At 35.7% G+C, this 16476-nt stretch overlaps 1 protein-coding gene and 1 pseudogene across 4 annotated transcripts in view; one reads left to right on the top strand and one right to left on the bottom strand.

Annotated features, from left to right (window-relative positions):
* BCKDHB (branched chain keto acid dehydrogenase E1 subunit beta) overlaps positions 1 to 16476 on the bottom strand; it is a 360230-nt gene that overhangs the window by 83524 nt on the left and 260230 nt on the right. The gene's annotated exons all lie outside the window — the stretch shown is intronic.
* On the top strand, positions 8428 to 8986 carry LOC740129 (large ribosomal subunit protein uL22-like; annotated as a pseudogene).

Genomic DNA, 16476 nt, shown 5'->3' with positions numbered 1-16476 from the left:
AGAGAGAAATAAAGGCTGGTTATTACCGGCCACTGTGATTTCAGTGGTTATATATATTCACAGTATGACTTAGCAAAAGCTTACTAATGCAGTAACCATAAATGCAAAGATAACAAATGACTGAAATGAGTTATAATATTGAAGAAAAGAATTTGCTAACTGCTACAAATAAAAACAGGCAATATAAACTCATGAACAAAGAAAATGTAATAATGCAATTTTATTAGTAAGAATTATTTGATTATATTTCATTTATTGGCACATTGGTTCTTTGGATTTCAAGTGAAGGACTATTTCAAATGGAAATGAATATATATATATATATATTTCAAGACAGGGAAGACGTCCAGGGAAGTGTGGGAGACAAGAGAGAATTGGGAATAATATAATCAATCCCCTGCAGAGTGCAATAAACATTAGGGTAGTTATAGGAGGTGCAGGTTAGGGCACAAAGGTTGAATGCTGAACTGACGCATATATGGAGGTCCAATGCAAACCCAAGGAATGAACATCTAACTGATGTCACATAACATGTTTTACACAGGGGTTTTCAGTAAAATTTATGCATAAATTAGATGTTAATAATGACAAGAAAGTATATCTAGAATCTAGTGAAGATAACCTTTGGCTCCATACAATTAGAATCATAGGCTCTCTGAATGAGAAGGGGCTTCAAATGTCATTTGTTATTTCAATGCTCTTTTAGTAACTTTCTTACACAACTCTATCAGGACCAAAATTTATAAACCAAAATTTTTGTCTCGCAGTTTCCAAAACCATGAGTATTACAAACTAATACTAGGTCTTCCACATCTTATTAAACTGATTTGATGGTTGAGAGGAATGAAAAAGAGATATTGTTCAATCTGGAGTCCATAATTGTCAAAGATGGATGCATCAAGAATGATGGTAAACATTTTTCAACATCTGCTTCCTCTTCCCAGAATATGTCATCATTATCATCAAAATCAATGTATTGGCTATTAAATAGACTCTTTACTACCTCGGTTCCAATTTACCAGAAATTACATTGTATTTAATAAAAATATAACAAATGACATGTAGAAAACTTTCATATAACAAGTTTACCTAGTTTAATCGGGTTTTAGGAATTTCTTCATGCCTCAGAGGATTACACTGAATATTCAGAACATCAAACACCCTTTTTAAGAACAGAGCTATTATATTTTAGGGTTGTTAATAAAATAGATGCTATAGGAATTAACAGCTCACCAGTTTGCATCCCTGTGAAATAAAGAAGAAACACTGTGGCTGGTAGTTAGAAATGTCCTTCACAGAAAAGTAATGCAGAATTTATTTTAAAATATTTTGTTATAAAACATAACCACAAGAAGCATAATTTAATAAAATATCTTTCAAAAGTAACAAATATGCTACTGAAAAATGACACACAACATCTCAATGCAGATAAAGGAAAACATTTTTGTTAGAAAACCTGCTGACCTCATCACCTGACTTTAATATTAAAATGTGATGGACTTGAAGAATAATGAAAAACAAAAACTGTGTCACTGTTAAATAACAGAAAGTGAGAAATAATGCAAGGTGTAAAATTTTCTTGTTTATGGCTTTATCAATTGTGTACAAAAGGTAAAATATATTTAATCTCCACACAAGGAGGAAGGAACTAAATATATTGAGACCTGGCATGATCCACATTCTGGGTCAGAAGTTTCAAAACATGTTAGCATATAGAACTTTTGGCAGTTCTATTCTCGGAGGTGTCATTGAGCTTGATGGAATGAGGCCTATCTGGTATAGGAGAGTATACGTTTGTTCAAAAAAAAAAAAGTGAGAATAACAGTGAATATCACAAATGCAGGCATCTCTAAACAGGCCATACAAATAAGGTAAAAGGAGATTAGAAAGCATCTAAGAAAGGCAGCAAAATAATACCAGATCATTTTATATGTCTGAATTATATACCTACCTTCCAGACATAAGATATGAATACTGTTTCCCTGATACAGATATGAAAGAAATAATTAAAATCCCCTCTCTTCACAGATGACATGATCTTCTATAGACAATCCTAAGGAATCCACTAAAAAATTATTAGAACTAATAAATGTCTTCAGCAAGTTTGCAGGATACAAGATTAATATTTAAAAATTGTGTTTCTATATTCTTGCAACAAAAAATCTGAACATGAAATTAAGAAAACAGTTCTTGGCTGTTTGTATTTCTTTTTTTGAGAAACATCTGTTCATCTCCTTTGCCCAGTTTTTAGTGGGGTTGTTTGTTTTTTCTTGTTTACTTGTTTGAGCTACTTGTAGATTCTGGATATAAGTTCTTTGTCAGAGGAATAATTTGCAAATATCTTCTCCCACTCTGTGGGTTGTCTGATTATTCTGTTGATTATGTCTCTTGCTGTGCAGGAGCATTTTAGTTTAATTAAGTCTGTCTGTCTATTTTTGCTTTTGTTGTTTGTGCTTTTGGGTTTCATCATAAATTCTTTCCTTAGAACAATATCCAGAAGAGTTTTTTCTAGATTTTCTTCTAGAATTTTTATAGTTTCTAGTCTTATGTTTAGGTCTTCAATCCATCTTGAGTTAATTTTTTTATATAGTAAGAGAGAGGGATCCAGCTTTATCCTTCCACAGAGAGCTAGCCAGTTTTCCCAGCATCATTTATTGAAAAAGATGTCCTTTCCCCATTGTTTATTTTTGTAAACTTTATCAAAGATCCATTGGTTATAGGTATATGACTTTATTTTTCGGTTCTCTGTTTCACTTCACTGATCCATGTACCATTTTTGTGCCAGTACCATGCAGTTTTTATTAGTATGGCCTTGTAATATAATTTGAAGTTAGGCAATGTGATGCCTCCAGATTTGTTCTTTCTGCTTAGGAGTGCTTTGGCTATTTGGGCTCTTTGTTGTTGTTCCATATGAATTTTAGGATTGTTTTTCTAATTCTGTGAAAAAACATATTGGTCATTTGATAGGAACTGCATTGAATCTGTAGATTGCTTTGGGCAATATTGCCATTTTAATAATATTGATTCTTCTAATCCATGAGCATGGGGTATTTTTCTATTTTATTGGGCCAGCTACAATTTATTTCATCAGTGTTTTGTAGTTTCTATTGTAGAGATCTTTGTTAAATGTATGCCTAAGCGTTTAACTTTTTTGTGTGACTACTGTAAATAGATTGAGTTCTTAATTTGGTTCTCACTTTGAACATTATTGGTGTATATAAATGCTACTAATTTTTGTAAATTGATTTTGTATCCGGAGACTTTACAGAAGTTGCTTATTAACTCTAGGAGTCTTCTGGAGGAGCCTTTAGGGTTTTCTAAGTATATTGTTGTGTCATCAGCAAACAGAGATAATTGGACATCCTCTTTTCTAATTTGAATGTCTTTTATTTCTTTTCTTGCCTCATTGTTCTGGCTTGGGCTACCAGTACTATGTTGAATAAGAGTGATGAGAGTGGACAACCTTATCTTGTTCTAGACCTGAAGTGAAATGCTTTCAACTTTTCCTCATTCAGTATGATGTTGACTATGGGGTTGTCATATATGGCTCTTATTATTTTGAGATATGTTCTATTTATGCCTAGTTTGTTGAGGGTTTGTTAAAATCATGAAGCGATGTTATGTTGCATTTAATCAAATACTTATTTTACATCTACTGAGATGATCAGAAAGTTTTTGTTCTTTGTTCTGTTTATATGGGGAATCATGTTTATTAATTTGCGTATGTTGAATCATCCTTGCCTCCCTGGAATAAAGCCCACGTGATTTTGATGGATTTTTTTTTGTGTGTTCTGTTGGATTCAGTTTGATAATATTTTGTTGAGGATATTTGCTTTTGCATTTGTCAGGAATATTGGCTTGTAGTTTCTTTTCTTGTGTCCTTATCTGATTTTTCATATCAGGCTGACACTGGATTTATAGAATGAGTTAGGGAGACATCCCTACTCCTTAATTTTTTGGAATAGTTTCAGCAAGATTGGTAGTAGCTCTTTGCATGTCTGGTAAAATTTGGCTGTGTGTCTGTCTGGTCCTGGTCTTTTTTGTTGTTGTTGGGAGATTTTTTATTACTGATTTGATTTCATTACCAAGTATTCCAATAAACATATAAAATAAATCCTGAACATCACTAATCATCAGAGAAATGCAAATTAAAACCACAATGAGATATTATATCAGTCAGGGTGGCTATTATTACAAAGTTAAAAAACAACATATGTTACTGTGGATACAGAGTAAAGAGAAGGCTTATACACTGTTGGAATGTAAATTAGTTCAACCTCTATGGAAAACAGTATGGCGATATCCCAAAGAAGTAAAAATAGAACTACCATTTGATTCAGCAATCCCACTACTGGGTATCTACCTAAAGAAAAATAATCCATTATATACAAAATAACCTGCACTCATATGTTCATCGCAGCACTATTCACAATAGCAAAGTCATGGAACCAACCTAAGTGTTCACCAAGGGTTGGTGGACACATCACATTTTCTCTATACACATACCTACCACGTTTTCTTTATATGATATATATACACACACACACATACACACACACAGTGGAATACTGTTCAGCCATAAAAAAGAATAAAATCATGTCTTTGCAGCAACCTAGATGGAGCTGGAGGCCATTATCCTAAGTAAACTAACTCAAAAGTGGAAAATCAAGTATCACGTGTTCTCATTTAGAAGAGGGAGCTAAACAATGAGTGCACATGGACATAAAGGTGGAGATAATAGACACTGGGGACTACAAAAGAAGGGAGCATGGGAGAAGGGTGAGTGTTGAAAAATGTTCAATATTTTGACGATGAGTACACTAGAAGCCCAATCTCAACCATTATGCACATAGTACCCATGTAACAAACAAGCACATGTATCCTCTGAATCTAAAATAAAAATGTAAAAAACAGTTTTATTTACAACAGTATCAAAAAGAAAAAATTTTGTAGTAAATTTATCAAAGGAGAAGACTTATACTCTGAAAACTATAAAACATTGTTGAAAGAAATTAAAGAAAACCTAAACAAATGGAAAAATATCCCGTGTTCACAGATCTAAAGACTTAACATTGTAATGATGGGAGTACTTTCCAAATTGATCTATAATCCCTCTCAGAATTGCAGCTGACTTCTTTGCAGAAATTCACAAGATGATTCTAAAAGTCACACTTATTACAAAGGACTTTTATGTTGTTTTAGTTGCAATCCTGATACAGAAAAATATAGTAGGAGAAATTACACTGCTGTATTTCAAAATTTACTGCAAAACAACAATATCAAAACATTATATTACTGGCATAAGAATAGAAATATAGACTAACGGAATAACTTTGACAATTCAGAATTAAATCCATACATCTATGGTCAACTCATTTCCAACAAGGGTGTCAGGCCATTCATTGAGGGAAAGAAATGGTGGTGAAATAACTGGATATTTGCATGCAAAAGAATGAAATGAGACCCTTACTTCATACCATATAAAGAAATTAACTTAAAATGGGTCAAAGACCTAAATTTAAGAGCTAAAACTGTAAAACTCTTAGAAGAAAACATAGGGATAACATTTGCATGAACTCGGCTTTGGCAAAAAAACTTACATATGACACTAAAAGGATGACCAACCAAAAAAATTAGATAAATTGGACTTCATAAAAATTAAGCCAGGTGTGGTGGCTCATGCCTGTAATCCCAGCACTTTGGGAGGCCGAGGAGGGCAGATCACTTGAATTTGGGAGTTCGAGACCAGCCTGGCCAATATGGTGAAACCTCGTCTCTACTAAAAATACAAAAAATTAGCTAGGCATGGTGGTGGGCACCTGTAATCCCAGCTACTTGAAAGACTGAGGTGGGAGAATCACTTGAACCTGGGAGACAGAGGTTGCAGTGAGCCAAGATTGTACCACTAAACTCTAGCCTGGGCATGACAGAGTGAGACTTCATCAAAAAAAAAAAAAAATTAAAAGCTTTTATAATTCAAAGGACACTATTAAAAAAGTGAAAAGACAATCCACAGAATAAGAAAATACTTTCAGATCATATATCTGATAAGGGACTTGTATCTAGAATATACAAAGAACTACAACTCAATATTGAAAAGACAAATAACACAATTAAAAATAGACAAAAGATCTGAATATATATTTCTCATATTCCTCTGCCACTTCACTCCCTTTAAGAAATCATTTCTTCCTCTATCAAGACAAGTTGCTCTTTCAAGTTCTTAAGTTTTCTTATAATCTGCCCATACTCCAACTCTTCATTATTGAACACAGCCTAGTCTTTGTAAATGCTATGTTCTTTACAGCTAAACAAGTGAAAAATAGAAAATGGAGTTTGGGAAAAATGCCAGACAGGAGACAGGACTAACTTGCAACTCCCACTCAGACAGAGCAGTATGTAGAAATTCACATTGTGAACTTTTGCTCTAAGAACTACCACAAGAACATACCAGAAAAGCCAAGAGAATTCACAGACCCTTTGAAGGAGGTGGATGGCCATTGCAGGTTCCATGGGACAGCTGAGGAACTGTGAGTCCGCTTGCTTTCTCTGCTGGGAGGCTTGTATGTAGCCTGGGCCAAGTTCTCAGCCCTGCTTACTAGTTGCCTGGAAATAAACTTGGTGCTGCTGGGGGAGCACAGCGGGAGCGAGACCAGCCTTTTGGGGTATGGGCTGTATGGGAGCTGGGTGAGGCCTGTGTCTGCCGGCTTTCCCCCACTTCCCTGGCAACCTGTGCGATGAAGTAGAGGCAACCATGATCCTGCCAGGAACTTAACTCCATTGGCCTGGGAACCACACCCCATCCCCCATAACAGCCGCAGCAAGCCCCACCCAGAGAGTCTGAGCTCAGACACACCTAGCCTTGCCCCATCCTGATGGTCTTTCTCTTCCCACCTTGGTAGCTGAAGACAAAGGACATAATCTCTTTGGAGCTCTATGGCCCTGCCTACCACCTGAGAAATCTGAATACTTATCCAAAGGTAATCCTAGGGCAAGGTTGTATTCTCCCTACATTACCACAGCTGTTGCATTCTTGGAAGTGCCACCTCTTGGCTAGAGGCCAACCAACACAAAACCAACACACGTAATAAAAATACAACCAATTCTCAGGAAGCCCCTTCTTTAGGGGAAGAAGGAGAGCACCACATCAAGCAAGCTCCCCATGGGAAAAAAGAATCTGAACAGTAGCCCATGAGTCCCAGATCTTCCCTCTGTCATAGTCTATCCAAATGAGAAGGAACCAGAAAAATAATTCAGGCAATATGATAAAACAAGTTCTTTAACACACCCAAGAGATCATACTAGCTCACCAGCAATAGATCCAAATCAAGAATAAATCCCTGAATTGCCAGAAAGAGAATTCAGAAGGTTGACTGTTAAGCTAATCAAGGAGGCACCAGAGAAAAGGTAAGTCCAACTTAATGAAAAAAAAAATGATACAGGATATAAATGAAAAAATCTTCAGTGAAATACATAGCATAAATAAAAGGCAATCATAACTTCTGGAAATGAAGGACACATTTAGAGAAATGCAAAATGAACTGGAAAGTATCAGCAATAGAATTGAACAAGTAGAAGAAAGATTTTAAGAGCTCAAAGACAAGGCTTTCAAATTAACCCGATCTGACAAAGACAAAGAAAAAAAGAATTTTAAAAATGAACAAAGCCTCCAAGAAGTTTGGGATTATGTTAAACAACCAAACCTAAGAATAATTGGTGTTCCCAAGGAAGAAGAGAAATCTAAAATTTTGGAAAACATATTGAAGGGAATAATCAAGAAAACTTCCCTGGGCTTGCTGGAGATCTAAACATCCAAATCCAAGAAGCTCAAAGAGCACCTGGGAAATTCATCACAAAAAGATCATCACCTAGACACATAGTCATCAGGTTATCTAAAGTAAAGATGAAGGAAAGGACTTTTAAGAACTATAAGGCAAAAGCATCAGGTAACTTATAAAGGGAAATCTATCAGATTAACAGCAGATTTCTCAGCAGAAACCCTACAAGCTAGAAGGGATTCGGGTTCTATCTTTAGCCTCCTTAAACAAAACAATTATCAGCCAAGAATTTTGAATCCAGTGAAACTAAGCTTCATAAATGAAGGAAAGATACAGTCTTTTCCAGACAAACAAATGCTGGGAGAATTCACCATTACCAAGCTAGTACTACAAGTACTGCTAAAAAAAAGTTCTAAATCTCAAAACTAATCTTTGAAATACACAAAATAAAATCTTAAAGCGTACATCTCACAGGATCTATGAAACAATAACACAATGAAAAAACCTAGATATTCAGGTGACAAACAGCATGGTGAATAGAATAGTACCTCAAATCTCAATAATAACATTGAATGTAAATGGCCTAAATGCTCCACTTAAAAGATACAGAATGGCTCTTTCCTTAAGTAGCCTGAGGTAATCTGTGAAAATGGTTCCCTATACACTTGACCGGGAGAACCCCACAAAATCATGCAAATCAAGAGGTTCCAATCTTTGTATTCACCTTAAGAACACTCGTGAAACTGCCCAGGCCATCAAGGGTATGCATATATGAAAAGCCACAAAATATCTGAAAGATGTCACTTTACAGAAACGGTGCGTACCATTCCGACGTTACAATGGTGGAGTTGGCAGGTGTGCCCACGCCAAGCAGTGAGGCTAGACACAAGGTTGGTGGCCCAAAAAGACTGCTGAATTTTTGCTGCACATGCTTAAAAATGCAGACAGTAATGGTGAACTTAAGGGTTTAGATGTAGACTCTCTGGCCATTGAGCATATCCAAGTGAATAAAGCATCTAAGATGTGCTGCCAGACCTACAGAGCTCATAGTCAGTCGGATTAACCCATACATGAGCTCTCCCTGCCACATTGAGATGAGCCTTACTGAAAAGCAACAGATTGTTCCTAAACCAGAAGAAGAAGTTGCCCAGAAGAAAAAGATATCCCAGAAGAAACTGATGAAACAAAAACATACGGCATGGGAGTAAATTCAGCATTAAAATAAATGCAATTAAAAGGAAAAAGAAAAGACACAGAATGGCAGAATGTTTGAGAATTCAGCAAACAAATATCTGCTGTTTCCAAGAGACTCACCTAACACATAAGGATTCACATAAACTTAAGGTAAAGGGGTAGAAAAATATATTCCATGCAAATGGACACCAAAAGCAAGCAGGAGTAGCTATTCTTGTATCAGACAAAACAAACTTAAAAGCAACAGCAGTTAAAAAAGACAAAGAGGCACATTATATAATGATAAAAGGCCTAGTCCAACAGGAAAGTATCACAATCCCAAATATATATGCATCCAATACTGAAGCTCCCAAATTTATAAAAACAATTATTATTAGACCTAAGAGATGAGATAGACAGCAATGCAATACTATTGGGGGACTTTTATCCACTGACATAGCGTTAAATGCCTACATCAAAAAGTCTGAAAGAGCACAAAAAGACAATCTAAGCTCATACCTCAAGGAACCAGAGAAACAAGAACAAACCAAACCCAGCAAAAGTAAAGAAATAACAAAGAGCCTAGAAGAACTAAATGAAATTTAAACAACAACAACAAAAAAGACAATACAGAAGGTAAATAAAACAAAAACTGGTTCTTTGAAAAGATAAACAAAACTGATAGACCATTAGCGAGATTAACCAAGAAAAGAAGAGAGATCCAAATAGCTCAATTAGAAATGAAACAGGAGATATGTCAACCGAAACCACAGAAGTACAAAAGATAATTAAAGGTTACTATGAACACCTTTATGTGCACAAACTAGAACACCTAGAGGAGATGGATAAATTCCTGGAAACATATAACCCCCCTAGATTAGACCAGAAATAAAGAGAGACTCTTAACAGACAAATAACAAGCAGTAAGATTGAAATGGTGATTTGAGTTACCAAACAAAAAAATTCCAGGACCAGATGGATTCACAGATGAATTTTATCAGACATTCAAAGAAGAATTGGTACCAATCCTATTGACACTATTCCACAGATAGAGAAAGAAGGAATCCTCCCTAAATCATTCTATGAAGCCAGTATCACCTTAATACCAAAACCAGGAAAGAACATAACAGAAAAAGAAAAATACAGACCAAGATCCCTGATGAACATAGATACAAAAATCCTCAACAAAATACTAGCTAACTGAATCCAACATCAAATCAAAAAGAGAATCCACTATGATCAAGTTTGTTTCATTCCAGAGATGCAGGGATTGTTTAACATACTCAAGTCAATAAATGTGATGCACCACATAAACATAAACAGAATCAAGAACAAAAATCACATGATCATCTCAATAGAGGTAGAAAAAGCATTTGACAAAATCCAGCATCCCTTTATGATTAAAACCCTCAGCAAAATCGGTATAGAAGGGACACACATTGAGGTAATAAAAGCCATCTATGACAAACCCACAGCCAACATTATACAGAAAAGAGAAAAGTTGAAAGCATTCCCCCTGAGAACTAGAACAAGATAAGGATGCCCGCTTTCACCACTTCTATTCAACATAGTACTGAAAGTCCTAGCCAGAGCAATCAGATAAGAACAAGAAATAAAGGGCATCCAAATTGGTAAAGACAAGGTCAAACTGTTGCTGTTTGCTGCTGATATGATCATATAAAGACTCATCCAAAAAGCTCCTAGAACTGGCAAATAAATTCAGCAGTTTCAGGATACAAAATTAATGTACATAAATCAATAGCTCTGCTATACACCAACAGTGACCAAGCTGAGAATCAAATCAAGAACTCAACACCTTTTACAATAGCTAAAAAATACTTAGGAATATACCTAAACAAGGACCTCTACAAAAAAAAACTACAAAACACTGCTTAAAAAAATCATAGACAACACAAACAAATGGAAACACATGCCATACTTATGGGTGGGTAGAATCATTATGGTGAAAATGACCATACTGCCAAAAGAAATATACAAATTCAATGCAATTCCCATCAAAATACCATCATCAGTCTTCACACATCTAGGAAAAACAATCCAAAATTCATATGGAACCAAAAAAAGAGCCCACATAGCCAAAGCAAGATGAAGCAAAAATAACAAATTTGGAGGCATCACATTACCTGACTTCAAACTACACTATAAGGTCACAGTCACCAAAACAGCATGGTACTGGTATAAAAATAGGTATATAGACCAATGGAACAGAATAAAGAATTAGAAATCCACCCAAATACTTACAGTTAACTTATCTTCAACAAAGCAAACAAAAACATAAAGGGGGAAAAGATACCCTATTTAACAATTGGTGCTGGGATAATTGACAAGCCACATGTAGAAGAATGAAACTGGATCCATATCTCTCATCTTATACAAAAATCAACTTAAGATGGATTAAATACTTAAATCTAAGACCTGAAGCCATAAAAATTCTAGAAGCTAACATTGGAAAAACCCTTCTAGACTTTGAGACAAAGACTTCCTGATCAAGAACCCAAAAGCACATGTAACAAAAACAAAGATACATAGATGGGACTTGATTAAACTAAAATGCTTCTGCACAGCAAAAGGAACAATCAACAGAGTAAACAGACCACCCACAGAGTGGGAGAAAATCTTCACAATCTGTATGTCTGACAAAAGATTAATATCCTGACTCTACAAGGAACTCAAACAAATCAGCAAGAAAAAAACAAACAATTCCATCAAAAAATGGGCTAAGGACATGAATAGACAGTTCTCAAAAAAAGATATACACATGACCAACAAACATGAAAATATGCTCAACCTCACTAATGATCAGGTAAATGCATATCAAAATGACAATGTGATACCACCTTACTCCTGCAAGAATGGCCATAATCAAAAAATCAAAAAATAATAGAAGTTGGCATGGATGTGGTGAAAAGGGAACACTTTTACATTGTTGGTGGGAATGTAAACTAGTACAACCACTATGGAAAATAGTGTGGGGATTCCTTAAAGAACTAAAAGCAGATATACCATTTGATCCAGCAATCCCACTCCTGGGTATCTACCCAGAGGAAAAGAAGTCATTATATGAAAAAGATATTTGAGCATGCATGTTTATAGCAGCACAATTTGCAATTGCAAAAATATGGAACCAGCCCAAATCCCCATCAATCAATGAGTGGATAAAGAAAATATGATCTATATATATATACACACACAAACATACACACACAGACACACACACATATATACACACACACGCTATATAGACACACCCACAAACATACACACACACACACACACATATATATATATATACACACACACACATGCTATATATACACACCCCATGGAACACTACTCAGCCATAATAAGGAACGAAATAATGACTTCACAGCAACCCAGAATGAATTGGAGACCATTATTCTAAGTGAAGTAACTCAGGAATGGAAAGCCAAACATTGTATGTTTTCACTCATAAATGGGAGCTAAGCTATGAGGATGCAAAGGAATAAGAATGATATAATGGACTTTGAGGACTCAGGGGAAAGGATGGCAGAGGTGAGGGATAAAAGACTACACATTGGGTACAGTGTATGGTGCTCTGGTGATGTGTGCACCAAAATCTCATAAATCACCACTAGAGAACTTATTCATGTAACAAAAGACCACCTGTTCCCCAAAACCCTATTGAAACAAACATAAAATAAAATAAGCAAAAAACAGCATGCAGCATCTACCAATATGTAAAGGCCTTTAGATAGTTTATTTTCACAAGTCTTCTGAATAGATGGATGCCCTCTCTTGTCCTCATTAATTTTCCAAAGAGAAAGACAGTTTAAGCATCATTTTCTCCTCCACATAGAGATCTGGTCTTTTTCCTCTTCTAACCTCTTTTTTTAACTGGACTATGTACTATGTTATATTGTCCTCTAATTATTCATAGGCCTATATTATTATTGCCTCAAAAAGATTCATTTTCTGAAGGTAGGAATTACTCATTTACTTCTATTTTATGACCCACAGTGCTGTGTGCATCAAAAATTCAATGTCTTCCTTGACTAATATATTACTTTATTGGCTTTGATATTGCATAAGAAATGTCACAGAACTGTAAATGATGTTTAAAACAATAGTAAGAAAGAGAGTAACTCAAAATTAGAGGATTACTATAACATATCGTAAATAAAATATACCTTACAACAGCCTAGAAGCAAGTCTCATTTAAAATATTATTTTTAAACTTCACAAATAACTAGAACTTTAATGTCCACCAGAATGCAGGTTTGAATGGAAAGGTTGATACTGGGTTCTAAGTTGGCTTTCCATTCCTTGGTCATAAAAGCTAACTGTACCACTCCTGAAAGCCACAGGTTATTTTGGCATTTCTTTGGATTTATAATACAAGCAGCACATTATTTCCAGTGTCTGGGCTGCCTGAAATAAGAAGTTCTACCTTGGCGTTGCAGGCAGTTAGTGACTAGATGAACCCTAGTCAGGCAAGAAGGCAGTTTTAGTCTTTCCACATGCCAAACCTAAAGCAAAGGTGGCTAGAAATGGACCTAGAGAGTCTCATAAAAACAGGAACTAACTTGAACCTCACTTAAATATAAACCAAACATCATCATGAGGTTTGAAATAATCTAAACCCCCATCTTTCTTTATTAGTTCTGTTTTTCTTTTTTGTTATTGCTGTTGTTTTTAATACCCTTCAAACTCTTCTGGGTTACAATCTAAACTGGAAATGCCAGAATAACAACACAAATACTGCCATTATTTTCATGGCCTACCCAGAGTGGGAAACACTGGAAATATCAAGACACTATAATTAAAGTTCATCAAATTACAATTTCTGTAACAAAGAATACAAATAACGAATAACAACACAAATGTTACCATTATTTTCATGGCCTACCCAGAGTGGGAAGCACTGGAAATATCAAGACACCATAATTAAAGTTCATCAAATTACAATTTCTGTAACAAAGAATACAAATAATAAGACAGTAGCCAGTGTGACTTTGACAGGGACTAAGTCTAATGCCCACCGATGGAATTTTTTTTCTTTTCTTTTTTTTTTTTTTTTTTTTTTTTTGAGATGGAGTCTCACTCTGTCACCCAAGCTGGAGTGCAGTGGCACAATCTTGGCTCACTGCAACCTCTGCCTTCCGGGTTCAAACGATTCTCCTGCCTCAGCCTCCCAAGTAGCTGGGACTATAGGCACGAGCCACCACACCTGGCTAATTTTTGTAATTTTAGTAAAGACAAAGGTTTTGCCATATTGGCCCAGGCTAGTCTCAAACTCCTCAACTCCAGTGATCCGCCCGCCTCGGCCTCCCAAAATGCTGGGATTACAGGTGTGAGCCACCATGCCCAGGGCTGGATTTTTTTTTTTAAGTTCATGTATATAGAAATCTGGAAATGGAAAAGAAATGAAACTGCTTATTTGGGAATAACTGAAAAGCAAAGTTGTGAGCATATGTAGATGAAATCTACTCTAAATCTTGGTATCCAATTTAACTATTAATATCATCACGGTTCCTGTTAAAAGTTTTTAATTAATGTTAGGTAGAAGTGGATGGCTAAACTTTATTTTTATTTGCTGCCTCTGTCCAATGTCTTGAAGCTGTATTATAAGAATAATTTTAAAAAGAAATAAGGATATGGGAAATCTACAACCAGAACAACTATCTCTGAATGATCTAGGCTGACTCTTACAAATTGTAACTGGAGGCAGATATTCAATTTGGTCAATAAACCAGCAGTGTATATTGAGCAACTACCATGTGATCAGCTTTGTACAGACTGCGGACGAAATGACTGAGATTTTTGGCTAACTGAACCAGGAAGAACAGCTTTAAGGGGAAAAATGGTGGATTTTATTTTAGATGTGGTATGTGTTGAGATGTATTCAGCAGGCAGTTGGATATTCAGAGCCTGGGAAAAACTGGGAGCAAGACAGGGAGGTGTTAATTGAATTTATAAAGGTGAATGAAATGTACAAAGAGAAGATGATGACAGAACTACACATGACACTTATTAGATGGACTGGATGACACAGAAACCAGTGAGAGTCCAGGGCCAGTGACATGGGTGTGTGGCCTATGCAATCTCACACAGCATCACTCTCAGAAGGGCTCCAAGCTCAGTGTAATGCTATTGCCACAGTCTTATAATTTTTTAAAAAATGTATCTTTGAACTGTGTTTTGTAAGCAAAGTTGGATGGGGCAATGGAGCACATGCATGAGGAGAAGCACTATGTGCAATGTGCATGCCCACCATTCCTGGCCTTCCCACTCACATATGATGTCTCATGATCACAGAATTCCAGTGGACTCACAATGCATGGGAGTTCAGCAAGACTCAATATGAGTACCAGGTACATGTTTCATCTTAGAGTAAGCATGGGCAGGGGAAGGCTGATAAGCCTTGAGAGGCCATGCTTTCTGTTCAAACCAGAACTTGTTGGTGTGAAAGAAATCAACGATGTTCAAATAAACCCCATCACATATTTTCTTACTTGTGTTAATTTCTTACTTGTGTTAATTAGTCAAGCACTTATACTGAAAATGATGACATACAAGTAAACTGACCATAGAGAGTGTTGATAGAATGTGTGCATATCAGTAAGTGAAATAAAAAAATAGTAGAGTTTGTTTTGGCAGTGATTCCACTGTTCAGGTAAGAATGAAATACATATATATGTATGAGCTATAAAAATAATAGCTGTATAATTTTGGTGAGTACACGTATAAGTTAAATGCTTTTAAATTTGCATTTAAAATTGGCATTGTACAATATGAAGAAAAGTGGTAAAATTTATTCTAATAATTAAAAATTTTATTTTTTCTTTACTTATAATTATGTTAAATAGCAAATAAAAAAATTCCATGACAAATCAAGAGAGAAAGTGCAAAAGAAACAGAATTATACTGAGTAACTTTAACAGTAATTTTTCTTGCTTTTCGAACAAGGGAACTCAAATTTTCATTTTGCTTTGGGCCCCACAAATTATGGAGCCAAGCCTGAGAGGATCAATAAATGGAAGCGGAACCAGGATAATATGAGTCATGAAAGTCACAGGATAAGTGTTTAAGAGAGAGTATTTTTGGTTATTTGTTTAAATGCAGTCCTGTTGCTGGGCTGGGGGTTAGCAGCAAGACTTTTCATGGCTGCCTTCCCAGCTGGCATAGAGCCAGGGCTCCAGGAACATGGCTCACCTCCTAATTCTGCCAGATGTCTGTTGAGAATAGACACTAAGCATGAAGGTTAAGTGGTTTCTGATAACCTTTGAGAGAGTAGTGTGGGGAAAGTAGCTAGACTGTAGGCTAGATTCCAAAGGAGTAAGGAGTGAAAAAAGAATATTAATGCAGCAAGGATAAATTACACTCTCAGAAAGTGTGTTGGAAGTCTAGATGGATGAATGGATGGATAGAGGAACTGGCTTGTGTACCTTGTTTTCTACTCTCTGTATGTTGGGCACTACACTATGAAATGAGAAAATGGGAGATTTTTATGGCATAATAAAAG

Source organism: Pan troglodytes, chromosome 5, assembly GCF_028858775.2.
Source record: "Pan troglodytes isolate AG18354 chromosome 5, NHGRI_mPanTro3-v2.0_pri, whole genome shotgun sequence".
Lineage (NCBI taxonomy): Eukaryota > Metazoa > Chordata > Mammalia > Primates > Hominidae > Pan > Pan troglodytes.
This window is presented reverse-complemented; position numbering and strand designations above follow the sequence as displayed.